Genomic DNA, 19,000 nt, shown 5'->3' on the forward strand with positions numbered 1-19,000 from the left:
TGGGGTGCGCGCTGAGAGAACTTAGGAACACCCTGTGTTTAAATCACATCAGCGTTTATGGCGCCGCCATACTGGTCCCGTCGGTGCTTTTAACGCCATGGCATGTGAATTATTTTGTTAATTTTCCGCCGGCACGCGGAAGCAGACCATCGGTTGTTTCCACCCGCTTGCTTTGCCACTTTTGGGAGTATAGTCTAAAGCTACCCTTTGTTGGGAAACTGTAGGGCTCGTGACAAAGCGTTTCGTTTCCTCCTCCTATTCCTCATTCTTATAGCCGTTCTTCCTTCATCAATTGGGACATTTAAATTCTACTAAACTTGAAGGGTCGAAACAGGGAAGCTTTTTTTCATGAATAAATTCTGTTATCTCATCGTATAAAATAGTCGCTGAATAAAACATGAAATTTTCGTATTTTTTCGCTCTTTTATATTAGTTACTTCCTGTATCTTTACTAAAAATAATGTTCATTAGCCATTCTCTTTGACTCAATATATTGTAAAGTATAACGAATTGATTGCTAAAATAATTATATTTCTCGGCATATTGATAATTGATATATTAGAATATTTTCTCGTTAGAAAAAAACCTAGTTTTATGTTGCTGGTAATTAATTATCTTACTTTCAGTTGTTTACGAGCAAGCTGCTTTTTGTCTTACAATTTACCTTCTAAAAGAGTCAGCAGCAAAGTGCATAATTTCTAATTTTATCGTTCATTTTACCAACATAGTAGCTTGAAATATTAAATCATAAATTTCAAGTTTAACGTAACTTTATCGTTTCACTCCTCTAATAACTCGGTGAATAGATTAACAAATAATTTCACTTGAATCTCCTTTTACTCATATTTTCGAAGCATATGTTTTAATATAAAAACAATTCTGTTCTATTTTCTTCGTAGCATTAAATTACAAATCGGCAGTTTTACGAGCGTGTTTTATGATTGACAACGCGCTAAAGTCTTTCAGACATTTGGATTTATCGAAAAGGAAGGCGAAACTTTTGCCATCCTTTCGAGGCATCTCATGGAGATTTCACTTTGCAAGGTCATTCGCTAAGATCGTTAAATGCCGGCAGAGAGAGGACGAAAAGTTCCTTTATCTGAAATGAAATCCGTGGGGTGGACGAGTTAGTCTGATGTAAATTAAAAATTCGTATGGGGTAAATTAAAAATTCGTTGGACGTAAATTAAAATATTCCAGATTTATGCGTAGCGACTGTGGAAAATTCAAGATAAAATTATAGAGTAAATCTGAATTTCGTACTGAGATAATTCAAATAATTGAAAATAAAAATCGGATACAATTAATAATAATAGGAGATAAATGTGATTACTTCGAATCATCGAACTTCATTTTTATTCCTCATGTTCACATAATACAATTAATTAGTCGATTATCTACTTTACAATTTTGAGTAATTTGAAAAAATTTTTGATAATTTCCTAATTTGTTTATTTCTATTTTACAGACAAAAATGTATTATCAGTATTTTTTTATATTTTTAATGGGTTAAGATTGGCAATCATTAAAAGTTTCTTATAACAGACTTGTATTCGCAATAAAGTCGCTTCTTGAAAATCTCGAATAATCGCATATTCTTTTTAAATCCACTGTTTGAAATTTTATGCGAGTAGGGATAAGTTTTACCAATTTTCTGACGAAAGAACGATGATTGTTGAAGTAATAAAAAATCGGAAAAGCGAAGTTACGCGAGCAAGGAAAGTTTCAAGAATTCAGTTTCAACTCAAGATTACTCACTGATCCAGGAATTTGCACACTCATTAAAATTTTTAACATTATAAAATATAAAACTAAAAAATTTTTTTTTAATTTAAAAATTCTGTATATTTATTGCAAAATATTAAATTGACTATTTTCAATTAAAAAATAATAATCTTTTTAAAAAAATGAACGTATACATCTAGCCATTTAATAACATTTCAAATTTTATAATCTTTTTCAAATAATCTCGCTTTAACTAGAATTTTTTTGTCTTATTTCCATTAAACACGTTTAATAAAATATTAATTAAATATGGAATAATTAGTTGCAATATGAATAATTGTGCCGTTATATTTATCACTAATGATATCATTCAATGCATTTTTTCTTATTTAATATATGTATTAAAAGTAAAAAAATATTCAACTGCATTTTATAACAGAACTGTCTGACATATAACGAGAAAGACATATAATACCTGACATATTTATTACTAACGAGTTAGAAATTAAAAGTTAAAGAATTTAAATTAAAGAATTTTTAAAGCTTTTTTAATATGAAACTCTAAAATTAGAAATAGATCTCTTTTTTGTTTATGTATTGAAATTATGTAAGTTATCAGCTTTAATACTTAAAATTGGAGTTTATGTGTGCACGCTATTTTTCAAATCAATAATGCAACTTCGGAAATCTAGTGTGCAGAACGCGGAAACAGATCCCCTTGCGCCTCTTTCCTTGAATATTTGCAAAGAAGTGCAGCAGCGCAGTGAAACTACTCAGAACTTATGCATGAGATCGTGGGGGAGGGACGATGACAAGGAGAGTTTGCTACGAAAGGAAAGTTAAGAGTAAACGAAGCCTTCGTATATGTAACACACGTCGCCGCGTCGTTGCAAGCGAATATGGTAAAATATGAGGGCTCTGTTACTTATTATCCTCTTCTTACCTACGTCATGACGATGGGTTTCCAGTGTCGTTAACGTTTCCATCGTCATAAACGCGTCCTGGCACCTCTCGCACGAATATCAGAAGCATTTCCGTTCCCATCTGCTTTCGACCTAATTTACGAATACCTGCCGTGAAGGTAATTACACATCGTAATAGGGATCTTCTAAGGATATTATTAAATTAATGTATGTACGAAAATCCATTGACGATGACAGATCTCTAAAACATTTTCTTCTTAACTTTTAAACGCTTTTTCGGCATATCTGGCTTTTAATTTATTTTTCCAATGTTTTTCAATGTTTTTTTAATTATAACTTTTAAGTAAAGATATGTATATAACTTTAATTATAACTTTTAAATAAAGATATGTATATATTTGCTTGATACCGTTATATTTCTTCATGTCTGGTGTTTTGATTTGAAAAAAATTTTTACGATATGTTTATTATGAAAATTAAGCATCGAATTGAATTGAATATGATTATATCCACTCTCTAAATTTTTTGGAGTAGAATAATTTTCACTTTAAAAAGTGAAAATTGAGCTTATCTTGAAAAAGAATCGCTCAATTTTTAATCTTTAAGAGTGAGATTTCAGTCTTTAGAGTGTAATTTTTATTTCTAACAGTTTTAGAGAACGGTATGTTATTCATTTAGGGATTAATTATTTTGAGCAAAAGTTAAATATTCCAATAATATAAAATTGCAGAAAAAAATGACAAAACATTAAAAAAACGTACTGTTGATCGTACTGTCTCGATAAATGATGTAATTATTTTTTTTAATTTTATATGACGTATCAAAGAGAGAGTAGTAATTTCTTGGAAGATTTTATCGTGCCTTCGATACTTTACGATGGCAGTTTTACATGATCGAGGGGATTTACAGCAATTTCCTCCAAAAAGCATGTAAAATTCTGTCAACCAATTTACGTCGTGAACGGCTGTTTGTCGAGCATTTAAGGCCCTTAGAGGAGCCCTTTCGATCCTTTTGTCGCCCTATCTCGTCCGTCTTTAAATATTCATGAACGACCCGGAAATCTGCTCGTCCGCGAGACGCGTGCAATGGTCTTAATGCACTGGAAACGTGTTCTCAGAAAGCTTTGTCGCCGCTTCGACGTCGCGATGCTCGTCACGCGGGAGCTTTAACCGCCCATCAAGCGATGGAATGACGACAACGACGACTACTCGACTTGGCTTTGAGCCGCGCCTTAATGGCAGATTAAGATGTTAAGGCGATAAAAAGTAAGTGCATGCACGGGAAAGTAAATTGCAATTCGAGTTATGCTAAACTCGAACGAGGTCTAAGTTATTTTCTTAAATTCAATTAAAAATTGTTTAATTTATATACATTGATTAAATTCGGAAAGATTTTTTTCTAATGTAATATCGAATAATAATTTTATATTATCGTACAATATTTTCCTCTTAAAAAAAAAATATGTAGAATATAAGTAATTAAAATAATTTAATATTCCAAGTACATCCGAGATATAAAATAGATACGATATCTAGTTTCAAAATAAACGGGGCCATGCAATAAAGTCTTTATTGATAATCTAGATTATCACGCGCATTTCTAAACAGGTACGAGGAAACGAGATACACGTCGGGAGCATAATTGTCGCTATGAAATAATTTACCAAGACACGGATGATTACACCATAAAATAATCTAGGCGGTGTATGCACGCTTCATTAGTATACGGTATATTCATCGAGAAATTCTATGCGTAATCAAGGCAAAATACCGAGCTAGCGTACCAAACGAGCGGTCTACTATATTCAAAGAACATTCAGCGGGGCTCTTCGGGGATCCTTACTTGAGATTATTAATGCATTTGCTAGTAAAGCAAATGCATCTGTAATGACCACGCTACCTTTGGGTAGGATGAGCAAAGGTTGCGTCCTCGATCTCGCGTCATGCAGCTCAGCACATGTTTACGTAGTGTTGTGTAAATCTCACCCCAAGAAGAGGTTTACACGAATTATCGACAATGTATCATAAATTCGCGTTCGATTCTTCTTAAAGAGTTTTTTACAGATCTAATTAAGAACGATTTAAATTCATTCGTCACTTTAGCTTTAAAGCATATGCGACTTATTTTCCTTCCCCAAAGTGTCTTCCATCCGTTCTATGAAAAAAATTAGTATTTTTTAAAAGTGAAGATTTTTTTAGCCCCATATGGTATTACATTTTATAAAATGATGATCTATAATTTTCTGCTGAATTAAATCAATTATAAGTTTCAATTCCATCCTAATTGCTGCATTTTCGCTGCATGTCTAAAGATATTTACACTGATATCGTAACGAACCATAAACACTAAGTGCTTAGGACTTGCACGGCATTCGGAATGTCACCTCGAAGATTCTGTAATTACGACTTCCTCGCAAAGTTTAATCCCTGATGGGAGAGGACATTGCAACGGTAAATGTCACTGGACGAGCTTGCATTTTCTCAATTTTGCTGGCGTTTTCTTTTTGTTTCTCACAAGCGGAGATGCAGAAAAGAAAAGTAGCACAACAGCGGAAGCGAGTGACGACAACTCGATGGGAATGTAATAACAGCAATAGAAAGAATCGAACAACATGATGCAGCATGAATTATTAATAAGGAGTTTCTTTTCCAACGATTTAATATTTTTTTAATTAAATAATTTTTAAAAAATTATTCAATGCAATCCGTATCTTTTTTAAATTTCAAATTAACATTTTGTGATTAACTAAAGAAGTAAAAGAAAATCGCCCTATAAGAAGTAAAAAATAAACTAAACTTATACGTGCATATTCTTCATAAACGCGATAGATTTTTTTATAAGTTTATGAGTATATTTTTTTTCTTTATATCATTAACACTCGAAAAAAGAATTTTAAGTATAACAAAAATATTTTTACGTTTATCTGGGATAATGACAGAGAAAAAATTATTACAGGTTAGATTTCTCCGTAATTATAGAAGTTAAATTTGTTGAGAGTATAAGTTTCAACAATCTGTGCTTCAATTTTTTTGCGAATAATGAGGGAATATTTATTAAAAAATGGACGTTGATAGAAGAGAGAGAGAGAGAGAGAGAGAGAATTGTTCGTAGAATTTATGATGTTCTCGGTTATGCAGTGAACAATTTACCAGTATTCTTCGTCAGATAGTGAATGGATTTTTACCATTTTTCCTGGATTTCGACGACATTGACACGAAAGGCAATATCTCGGATAATTGCGAATGTAGGACGATGGTTGTCTTTGTGATTAACGGCAGCGATTGTTTATATCGTACAATGCGAAAATATTGCATGCGATCGTTCAAATTAATAGTGGGTCGATAAACTTGACCAACTTGATCCAAGTACAGAATAATATTGTTGCTCCATATAAACTTGTTTAACTTTTAAGTGAATAAAAATAAGATTATTTTCCGAATTGAGAAATTTTGCTTTGTAATTAAATAAGTAATTCTTATATCTTCTATGTCTTTTCTGAATATATTTCGAACAGAATACAAAAAATATGCAACAGTAATTATTGTTATAATTTAGAAAAATAAATCATACTAGCAAAAAAAAAAGAACAAGTCAATGAAGTGTTAATATTTTAAATATTTGTTACAGCAAATTGTGTTGAATATTTTTTGCCTCAATCATCTCAGAATTTTGTTTCATATGTTTTGCGTGCAGCATTATTACTGGATTCGTGAACAAATTAAAAACTAAATAAAGTTTTAAAAATGATGCAATCCAGTTACTTTTGTTATATTATGTATCGCAAGAACAAATATATTTAGAAATTATGATTTCGCAGCGAAAAGTTAAATGCTTAACTGTCCAAACTTTTAAATACTGCACAGGAAAAAAGAAAGAAAAAAAGAGAAAGACTTTTTTAAATATAATAAAAATAAACCAATATTCAGAGTGCATTGTTTCGGAAATATTTTAATACATTTTATTAACATTTTATTAAATACTGATAAATCTTTCAAAAGAAGAGAAAGAGAATAAAATAAAAATGTACTCTGGTACGCACGATTAAAGATAAATTAATGCTTTGAAGAACGTTTTAGTTTCATAAAATAATTTATAAATGTAACGTTTGTCACAGCTATAAACTATACATCGTAATTATTTTAAAAGCTGTTTCACGAGGCGCTCTGCCAAATAATAAATGAATAAAGATCAATATATTAAATGAGCAAACAATTCAACGTTTAGCTCTTCTGAAATTATATGTTCGACATTCTGGACAACTGATATTCTGTTTCGTGTAACATTTCGCGATATGTAATATGTACAAACCAGTGTTGGAAAATTTACGTGTTGGAATTTTTAAAGATTTACCATGGAAAGAACTCTCTAAATTTTTTGAAGTGAAATTTCATTCCAACAAACAGAAAATTGAGCCAGTCTTGAAAAAAAAATGAAAATATTTTAACAAGGGTGACAGATTTTTTTTTAGAGTAAGATTTTTTGGAGTGAAAGTCACTCTAAGAGTTGAAGTTTCATTTCAAAAAAAGGAGAATTGACGTTTCCGTTATTTGCATAAGAATATCTTTGATTCAAATTGATGTTTCTCTTTGCTATCCTACGTTACATAGTACATTTGATCGCATTAAAGCATTTGATTGGCTCACCCGTGTATCCATTCGTCTATTGTCTCAGCAATTTAATCCTGTTCTACGAATTAGTCTGCGCGATCGAAGCGGATTCTCTCCCTTTTGATGTATCACAAGGTCTAAAGGGATCTATCATCAGTCTACAAGATCTGGTGCAACGACCTTCGCGATCCTTCGAGTACTACTAGGTTAATTACTGCGGCTACGGTAAGTCCTTTGCCGCGTAACGTGATCTTATATAACGTAATGCAATTTAATGCTCGTATAAGATGGTTAGAGTGTAACGCTATAAATTTGGGGTCTAAGAAATTGCGACCCGAAATGCGTGTGCATAATCATCTCGTATAAAAGTCACAAGTGAATTATCTACCGCAGAATTCGTAGCTAATAGCGCTTAGATAGCTTGTTGAAAGCTGATAAGTTTATGAGCCAGAAAAATTTCACACGATTTATCGCCTTCTCTGCTTTCCCGAAGAACAGAAAACAATATATACATATATATGTCTATTTTTAAAATAAATTATAATTATATGAAAAAATGTAACTATATTTTTTCATAAAAATAAGTTGTAAATAATATGTAATTACAATTTACATTACAAAATTACAAACTCAAGCAATAACTTCTTACTCTAAAGGTAGTCATATTTTTCTATTTTTTTCCTTTATAAATTATTAGCGTCATTCACACGCGCGAATAATGTCACATCTGAGAAAAACGTAGAAATATCGTACTTGCACGGATGATAAAGTGATAAGGAATTTTTACACAAGAATTCAGGCTATAAGTACAATTTTCTCACAAATCTTATAAGTATAATACGAATTTTAAAAGGGATTGCAATCTCGAAGCTGAAGGTCAAACGAATCGGAAACGAGGGATCGAAGAAAATGTCAATATCGAGTGTTGCGGTGCAGCTTACGCGTGTGTGTCGATTCCGCTTGAGCTTTCGCGCGCGCTCCGTAAGCTCTTCTGACCATTTATTTATCCCTCTTTACAAATATATCCGATATTGAGCTTCCCTCGTTGTAACATCCTAGACACGAAAAGCGCAACGTAGCAAAGCATTTCCTATGAGAACAGAAGAAAGAAAGACATTCTGATTCTATAATTTTAATGTTACAATTTAGTGCTGTAATAAAAGCAAGTATAGTCCGCAACATAATTTATAAAATATATTTACGTATTTATATATTTGATAACCATAAAGTGATGTTAAAAAATTTCTCGTTAATAATAAATATGTCAGACATTAATATATCAGTCCATCATTCCGTCACAATTGTTCCTTGAATTATGTGTTTAAACGTGAAAATATTAAAGGATTTAGAAAAAAAAACAGATAATTAATTTTTAATTCGTGAAGAAATTAAAATTAATATATAGATATCTGTGATTATCGGAAAGAAGATGTTAGAATAATAGCAATCATTGTTTATTTTAAATCTATAATCTATGTTGATTAATCATCTTTAATCATTGTTTCAAACTTGCAATGTGAAATGGAGCTGAATATTTCTCTGTTAATGTATACACACAAGTTGCTCGTCAAAAACAACCTCGCGAGTGTCAGATACTCGTATTTATCTCGGGAAGGTTTTTACTCTTTCATGCGTTCCGCCACCGAAAACATCGTTTAAGCGAAACTTTGAGTCGTCTCGTTTTTCTGTCAATTTGCAAGCCGCACGGCCATTAAAACGCCTCGGAACGAGTTCAAGCGCGCTAATTTACGAACGAATTACCGAACAGACGCTCTCATTACGCATCCTGCTCCCTTCGGCGTGCATATTCACTAATTGCGATCGAAGGAAAACTCTCGTGGATATTTTTGAAACGGCGATTCTTGCAAATTATCTAGCTACACGAATTTTTTTAACACACCGAATATAATCCGTGTTAATTTCACATAAAAAATTAATGAGTAAATTGTTAGATGATTAATTTATTTTATTAGAATTTATTAGATGAAATAGCAAATTAAAATATTTGAAATTAGTTACAATTGTGAGCTTAAAATAACTGATGTATGTTTATCATCGTAATTATCTTGAAATTATCACAATTAAAGAACTTGATTTTATGAATTAAAAAAAGTTGTACAACACATTTAATTAATTACACGATTATGTACGGAAAAATAATTTTCTTTATTTTATTATAAAATATATTATAAAAATGCGCGCGAGAATTTACCAGTAAATAAAATATTTAGATTAACGGGTCAACGTATTAACTTTACAATTAATTATAAAGAGAAATTGTATGTAAACGCTAATAAAAAATTTAAAAAGTTTATCATTTTAACAATAACATACTTTTTTTAGAAAAAAAAAGAAATTACTATAATTTGCATTTTAAAAAATTCATCAAAAACATGATGGATGAGACACGTAATTTAATCACGAACTGAAACGTTAGTTCGCAGCTGGCGATGTTAACGCTACTCTCAAATCAAAGCAAAGCGCAATATTTCCGGAACGACGATCGTACAAATTGAGAAATGAAAAGTTAATGGTACGGATATAAACTGTACAAACTTTCTCGAGAGAGTTTATATCGAGTTTTAACTCGCTTACAATGATTATCGTAATAAAAATATCCGCATAGTAATGGTCTATTGAAATTGCAGTTCGAATAACAGACTAAACTGCAGGAATTACTGATGTATCTTCATTCTTCTACTAAGTCAGTTAATCTTGCATTTAAATTCGCACACGAAAGCGTTAAAAATATTTTTTCAGCCTTGCGTTTTATAAATCTTAATTTTACCCGATATTTTTGAAAAATAATTACAAGATCCATTTCAGAGATGAATGGAAGTCTATAATCGCGAATGGAGAATTTGAATAGAATATCGCGCTTTTCCAGTTGAACAAGTCACTTTGTAATAATGAGGTTGCCTAATTGTCAATCTAAATTATTTTTTGATTAATAATTATTCCTTTGTTACCATTTGGCATACTTATTAAATAATAAAATTTTGCTGGTTTATTCAAAAGCATTTTTATCCTTTTTTTTTTTGTAAAATCACAATTAAAATATATAAATTTCATAATTATATTTCAATTATATTTTCATTTTGAAATTTATCTGAGTAAAGTGCGAGAAAAAAGTAGTACATTTTGTTAAAACATTAAAATTTTATTAAAATTATATAAATAGCTTTGTTAATTATGTAAATGCGTAAAGAAAAGAGTTAACACGATTCTCTCAAAATTTGGACGTTTAATCTCTTCGGAATAATTTGCAAATCTAGACGCTCCAGGTAATTAACCACACAAATACACTAACAGATGCTAATAGTCAGTAAAAGAAAGTAACGGACGAAAAATTGTTGTCTCGTTCTTGCCACTTTCCTTACTTGTCTTTGTCACAGCCGGCGTTGCTATAAAAGCCGTGCACACATGAGTCAGTATTCATGCATGCACTATCGTGGCAATCACATCAAAGTGGAAAGCGTCGTCGCTGATGGAAGAAGATAAGAAGCGTTACCGGATGAATCGCTACGTCTCTTCCATCTCCGAAAATGAAGCAGTGAACTAATTTCATCGCGCGTTTAATAAACATTGCCGACTGCCATCCGCTCGCGTGTAATTAACTCTGTATAATTGCGATTATCCGACGAGATGGAGTCGAGTCTGGTTCTCTTTTTCATTAAAGACGCAAACAACTGTCTGGAGAAGGATAATCGAAGAAGGATCAGGTAAATTTTAAGAAGGATTTGATTTTGAATTAAACTGAACTAAAGATAGTTTATTTAAAAATTTAGAATTATTTATAAAGTATAGTTTGGATTTTCTTCCACATGGAACAACTTATGTCGTTCAAAGTTATACATATTACGTTATAATGTTATGTTATTTAAGATATTGATATCAAATTTAATTTAAAAAAATAATATTATACATTTCTTTTTAATTCATTTTTAATAAGATTTAGATATGCTTTCATGCTTTCACAGTAAATTCTTTCATGTTTTATTTTTGGTAAGTCCAATTTTACGCAATCCCTATCCAATTAAATCTCATAATCTACTTTATTACAAAATTACAGTATCCTATCGTAAAATTATTTTCTTTCTTATCCATTTTTCCATTTTTACGAGAAAATTACACGAAGTTCTCACACTTTATTTTCGATTTTCATTTTCCTTTGTCGCGTGCTCAATAAACAGTCGTGGGTACGCAGCATCGATTGATGCAATTAAGTCTGTGTAATTATGATTTTCCACGAGAACGGCAGCGGTTCCACCCTCTTAACGAGAGCGAAGTTGTCGAGAAGTTTCGTAACCAAGAGAGAAAGAGAGAGAGAGAGCGAGCAAACGTTGAAAGATGGCTCGTTGTGACTGATTAAACATAGCTCCTACTTACGTCAGTCTAGTAACTCCAGTTTAATTACAATTATTTGTAATAATTGGTAGAAACTTCTTTAATCAATGAATGTGAATTCTAAAATTAATAACAGAGGATATTTTACTATGAAATCATATTCTTTGAAAAAGATTTTACAGTATTATTTTAAATTTTTATTGGGAATCTATACTTTGTGATATTCTAACATACTATATGTCTTTATTTAGAGAAGAGAACAATTGTATTTAATTATTATATTTTGCGCATAATCAGCAGTGCACATACAATGATACGTACGAGATATTAGTTAACGGACATAATTATTATTCGATTATACTTGTAATCATTATGATACGCACATAATCATTTCTATTACCGAATGTAGAATTGGCATGACTGAATTGATATTACTGTTTTATTGATGCGGATCGCGTAATACTCGACAGCCAAATTTTAGACATATTGCCCGTCGGCAGTTCCGATAATGACGGATCGCAGCAGTAACAAATGTACGTTGACCAGAAACGCCGCGTAAAGCAATTCCAGTAATGGGCATCTCGGACCGTTCGCTCGGGGAACGAGCCGCGGCAATCGAAGTGCCACACGTCGAGAGGGAGGCCAGAACTTCTCGTAAAAAGTGAGAGGGTAGCCCGGTTTCCTCGAAGCGTGCTTTTTGAGCTTGCACGACCGACCGGTTGCACGTTCCTTCCCTTCTCGACCAAGTCGCAGACGTAGGTGGACCTGTATCGCGGGCCATTTGTTTTCACGACGTTGAAAAATGCTCTTTCTTTCGGTACCTTCACTAGCTCGCCCGGTTCAATGTCTCGACAGCACACCCACATCCAATTCCTTAACTGGCACACACCTATACGTTAACAAGACCAAGTGGGCTCGTAAATTGATATTCCGTTCAACCGTAAAGATCGATGAGCGTAAGTTCAAAAACGATGTATTCATCTTTAATTACATATATGTATATTCAATGTAATATATTTTATATTAAATGAAAATCGACTTTATATTAAATGAAATTAAACACATATAAATAAAAAATACCATATTTTGAGGTCAAGGCAGTTCTTTATGTCTGATACTTATATTCTTGTGAATTTATACAATTTCGAGTTCAAGCAAACATTGGTCAAAAAAAGCAACATCGGAATAATGTGTGTAAGTTACAGTCTCGTTGCGATTGGTCAACGGGCACCGTGTTCCGCGTTTCCGGTCGATTGGACGAACGCATCTCACGCATACACGCGGTAACGCATTAATTCTATTCCGCGCCATTGCGACGATATAATGCGTCGCAAGTCGCTTTTCCCTTCAATTTATCCTATCCTTAGGCCTATCTCATATTTATTGGTCGCGCAGCCAATTTCCAATTTACACAGCCGTGGTTAACGTGCCGTGGGTCTGCCTAACTGCGTGGCGTCCACCACTAAGAGGCTCGACGTTATATCCGGTTTAATTGGATTGGAATTAAATTAACTTCCGGCTCTGTGATAGAGAACTTTAATGCGCGCATCTTTGCTCGACATGACTCTCTTATCGTTACTGATTCTTATTTCTCGTTATTCATCATCAATCGCGTCAATTTCCGAAGAAATGCAAATTGTCTTATTTATGAAGGTCTTCTAAATATAAAAAAAGGCGTTATAAATTTCCTGTTTCAATATGAAAATGATACATTAATAGCATGCACGAATCTTACTATTTCCATTCCAATAATTTTATAGAAATTAATAAACAATTACTAATGTAAGTGAAATTTATGTTTCCAAAAAAGTTCTAATTAAAATATGAAAAGATAAAATACGCGGTTAATTTTAAGATAAAATAATAATAACGTGAAGTAATTAGAGCAGCTTTATTCGCGGAACTAAATTTTTTTCATAATGCAAAGTAAATTCTCTCCGTTAAATTAAGAGAATTTTCGCATTATTATGTAGCGAATAATTTCAAGAATTTTGCAATTATTACGTCGATTCTAAATATTTTATACTTTTATTTCAAAAGTGTATTTAATATTATATAATAGTCCAAGGAGATCCTTACTATTATACATTTCAATTATAGCAATAATTGTTGGTATTACTTGAAAATTTTCAGATCGTGCGTTGTAGCAGTTCGATAATAATTATATTGCGAATTAAACCACGGATTAATTTATACAATCGAATAATAAGCAATTGAAACGAATAGGGTGACAGAATCAGACAAGATGGTATTGGATGGTATTGGATACAATTTTTATTTTATCGCGACGTACGATGTTATTCTATGAATCTTATTTCATAACAAACGGATTTTTAATTATTGTGACGATCCTTGTTTATTCATACATCTTGATAAGATTTTGGTTTTATCAGAATTCTGTATTGAAATATTACAATTTTATGTGCTAGCGAAACGTGTTTATGAAACATTTTAGCTCGATGGTAAATAAAAAAAACTAAATTGAACTTCGAATGCATTTTAATCTAAAATTATGATTTATTTAATTTTACAGCAAATCTATAATATATTTTGAAAACGCCATAAATTGAATTGAGAAAATTATAAAATCGCAAATCAGAAAAGAGTCGGTATTAGATTCTTATAAAAGAATTCGTTATTAAATTTTTAGAAAGTCAGCAATTCTGAAATGATTTTCTCATAAAAAATAAATTAGTTGTTTCTTATGAAGCTGTTAACAAGTATTTTGAATTATCGCGTTGATTGCGGCGCGGTGCATCTTCGCGTTATGTGTCTACTTATGCAAGGTATGCCGAGCACGTTTTACTAATTGCTCGGTTTCGATATCACATACCTCGTGTCGGCGTTATCTATTAGCGAGCGTTATTGCTTTTGCGAATATCCTCTCATTCGAAATGCAATGTACATATTGTGATGCCGAAGCGCAGCGTACTTAGTAGTAAAAATTCGCGATATATCGTTGATGATTGAAATCGATGAATGCGGAGAAATTGATTAATTGATTAAATAAATCAGTAAAATTGTGATATCGTGTTATTGTAGAACTGTACAGAACTGTTTATAAAACATTGCTCGTCGGCAAATGACAGAAAAATTAAACTGAACTTTGAACTTATTTTAATTAAAAATTATGATTTATTTAATATCAACAAAAATTTAAAATATGCATTTAAATACGAACGATAATGCAAAACTAATGCATGTATTAGAAGCAGCATCTTGAAAAGAGATAAGTTATCCTTTATACGAGAAAAGATATTTTAGTGAATTATTAGGTAATAGAACTGGAAATTAAGATTCTTTGTATATCATAAATATTGTATATCATAAATATTTATAAAATACATCACTATCTAGAAGAGGCAAAATGACAACTTGAAATATTTGCTGTAAATGAAGATTTATTTTTTAATCGACGATCTCACGAATGGTTTTTTCTCTCGCTTTTTTAGACACTATTTATATGCTAATAAAACTAGCGATAAACATGCTAATACCGTCCGAAAAAAAAAGTTCTACACGTATCGTCAAATTATCTCAAATTAAATATGCGACCCGAAGCCGTTTCATATAGTGGCCACTAAAGGATATAAAGAATTATTAGACATTTATATTGTAGAGTTGAGTGCTTGCGTGCGCTTGCTTTAAATCGCTCCCGTAATGGACCTGCGCACCTAATTAGATAGTAATGACTTTATTAGACGCACCCGGAAAATTTACCTGCGCTCGTTATCTCTGCTGGAGCAACGGCTAATGTAACCGGCGGATAATTGCAAAGTAAATTCCAAAGTGCGCTGCTGGTACGTACAGGTATATGCAGGTATACATCGCATGTGCGCGAGGGATACGCCTTTCGTTCCATAATTTCGACGGTTACCTGTAATCTTACGCGCTAATGAGAACGAAGATGCGTAATTTTCCTCTCTCAGGGTGCTTCGCGACGGAGCGCGAAAGGGCGAAAGGGTGTCAGTCCTTTGTCCGCCCGCGAGAAGGCGCGTGCTTGCATCGAAAACGTGGTAGGTCCTCCTTTGTCATCTTTACTACGGCTGCAATTATCTCGGATTAATGCCAATGTTCGTACTCACTCCTTCGTACTCACCCTCTCTTCCTTTCATCCCCCCCTCTCTTTCTCTCTCTCTCTCTCTCTCATGTCCTTTCTACCCCTCTTGATCGTCGAAGCCGCTGCCGTTCCGTTCCAGTATTATAGTTTCGTGGTATTCGACGGCCATTGTGCCGTTCCGTTTCAGACAGCCTCTTGTGTTCTAGGCAGAAGACTCCATCCTCCGATCTCAGCAAAGTTAACGATGCCTGGAAATTCCGGTGATGCGCGAGATAATGATAACTGCTATATCAATGATCTAATATAAATTATGAAGTTAATCACTTGCATGTATTATAAATTGGAACGTTTTTAGTATGTCTTTAATATTTAATGTAAATATAAAATAATTTTTCAAATAATAATTCAAATAAATTTTATGTCATATCGAAAAATGGAATAGAGATAGATATAAATATGAAGTTTTAGAGCAGATTTGTTCAAATTTTTATTCATGAACGAAATGCTTCTGTCTTTCCATCAAACCAGGGTGTTCAGTTTCTTAATTGAATGAAACAAAAGAAACAAAATTAACTTCTTCGTTCATGAATTTGGACATTCAGATAGATGTTCTAAATTAAAGATGAAAAAAGAGCTTAATTACAAATTTACTTTATGCGATATAAATAATATGAAAAGTAACATGAAATTACAATGAGGATAGTTTTAAGAAGGTTTAAGAATCTGCGACAAATAAATCTGTGTCCAATAAAATGGATTTTATACATAGCGGATATAAAGTGGATAGAACGGAATACATAAAGAAAGGTAGGGAACCTTAATAAAGATGTACTATTATCTTCGTAATCGGATTGCAAAAGTTCTATCGTTTTCAAGAACTTAATGGGAATCCTGAGTGAGAAGAGAGAGAGAAAGAGAGAGAAGAAAGAAAGATCTCTACTTTGTTCGTTGTTTCATTTCATCAATTAACATCGTGGCCCGGTGAAGGTCGTTACAGGCAGCCTTGCCTTCCAGCGGAATTAATATCTGAGAATAATGCGATTACTGAGGCTTCACCGCCAAGTTTTGTCTTTTTGTCTTCCACTTCTTAATTCGAATAAAATGCATTTCTCTACACATCATAATCATTCGTTGATAATTAAGACAAGGATAAAATCCGATTCTTTGAGACTTTGAGCGCGAATTTTTTAAATCTTACACTCTTTCGTTAGAATATTGAAAGATCTTTTATGAGAAATGCATTCGATAGGAAAACATATTTTTTAAAATTCAATAATATTATTACTATTTTAAAAGATGAAATAGCGATTTTTGAATATTAAATTATTTTAATAATAGAAGTACTTTTTCTTTTACAGATAGAAAAGATAATTGTATTTTTGTAAATCATGTAAATTATTTCTTTAAATAAATTTCTCTCCCTTTTATCTTTTCTTTCTTCTGAAGATAATGAGGATGATATGTGAGACAGTCTTGTAGAATTTCGAGATCTCTTTTGCTTTTCTGAATATATGTACAAAATATATATACAGAATACACATGCAAGATAAACATGGTTAATTAATTATTCGTTACATAGTACGTTTACTGAAAAGATTGCTCTTGCGTGAGTAGTGATATATGAATACAGATTTGCAAGAAGAAAGGGATTTAAATGAAACCACTAAAGCAAACAAACGTACTGTTTCCCGGATTAGTCGCTTTGTATCTCTTTTTCCGTTTAAACGAAACAAAAGAATTGCACGGGAATTAGTGTACGTAGGTAGGTAATTACGGGAATATTTGCCGACTAGCAGTTGGATATTGATTAGTTCGCAGACGATTGATAGTTTAAGTCGCGTTTGATCGACCGTGGAGGACTAGTCAATTCGAAGTTTTCCGATTTCCATTTAGCAACGATCGTCTACTGCAAATTCCGAGAAAATTCTCGACGGGAAAAGAAGAAGCTTTGATTGGGTCTGCCGTCAGAAAGTTAAACGTTGCACGTTAATAACGAAAGTTACTTCCATTCGGAGGTTGTAATAAACTTGCGCGATTGAAGCTATTCTATTCGCTGGATTTTATGAAAATTCCAATTTAATGACGCGTGTCCTCGTTGATAAAAGAGGTCTCTCGCACATAATATTATGCGCAGGATTACACAAAGGAAGATTAATAAAACGTATGCAAACAAGGGAACATATAATTATGGAATATAGTATAGTCAGTTTTCATAATTAATCTGTAAATCACTCAAATCTTAAGTAAAATTAAAAAATCTTAAAGTTTTTTAAATTTAAATTTTAAGTTTAAATCTAAATCTTATATTTCGAATCTTAACGTATCTAAATTTTTTGTTACTTTTGATAATACTTTATCATTGAATGTGAGCAATCTCTAAATTCTTGAATACTATATATTATTTTCTAGCAACAACAACTGAAAAATGAAATTAACTTCGGTGCGTTAATTAAATTCAAAAGGAGGCGTCGTCGGGACCATCGGCCTCCTCGTAAATCTCAAGAGTCGAGTTCAGTTTCGAAGTTTAATCCTTGAATTCCGTTAACAATGTGAAAGTGCGCGCGCGATAAAGCTCAGGCTCACAAAATTGCTTGAAAATTTCCCGAAACTAAATCCTTAGGTTTAACTAGACCGCCGAAAACAGCGAAAATCAAACGCTCGCTCGTATCCAGGAGTTTCATTCTCGACTTCTCTCGAAATCGTAAATTCGATTCTTCACCTCGGTCGTACTAGTGTCTTAAACTTACACCTTCATTGTGAAGATTCTTGCAGCTCACCGTCATTCATTCTCAGTCTATTTGTAATTCTGATAGTTTGACGTACTTTCTAATGGCAGAATGCACGACATTCTGATGAGGATTTATAAAATATATTTAAACGTTAGGAAATTATAAATTAACACAAATTAATACGAAAAACAAAATTCTTTTGAAGATACTATATTACGTAATCAAACAAATACAGTTTTTCATTTATAAATAAAAATTGTACAAACTGACTGTCGATAACAACATGATTTTATAAATATTATTAATTGTAAAATTTATTTTAATTTAAATATAAACATATATCTGCAAGATATTAGCAAGTGGATTGATATTTTGCAATTGATATCTCAGATATGGCCAATGCAGCAAGTGCTGTTGTTTTTAAATATTTTATATGAATGAAAAAAATTTGGTACGCAAATCTAGACCAGATTTAATAAAAATTCATATACAGCAAAAAATGTAAAATTATGGAATATATTATATAGTAATCTCCAAAAAATTTCAAATTCAAAGAATTTGATATCGTTAAATTTCAAATTTTTAATACTCTACATTTTCCATATTTTA

The 19,000-nt window shown here is 32.1% G+C and overlaps 1 protein-coding gene across 5 annotated transcripts in view; it reads left to right on the forward strand.

The window, feature by feature from the left end:
- LOC105144539 (uncharacterized) overlaps positions 1 to 19,000 on the forward strand; it is a 273,849-nt gene that overhangs the window by 176,535 nt on the left and 78,314 nt on the right. The window lies entirely within an intron of this gene.

This window comes from Acromyrmex echinatior, chromosome 8, assembly GCF_024713525.1.
Source record: "Acromyrmex echinatior isolate Ae372 chromosome 8, ASM2471352v2, whole genome shotgun sequence".
In the NCBI taxonomy this organism is placed as follows: domain Eukaryota; kingdom Metazoa; phylum Arthropoda; class Insecta; order Hymenoptera; family Formicidae; genus Acromyrmex; species Acromyrmex echinatior.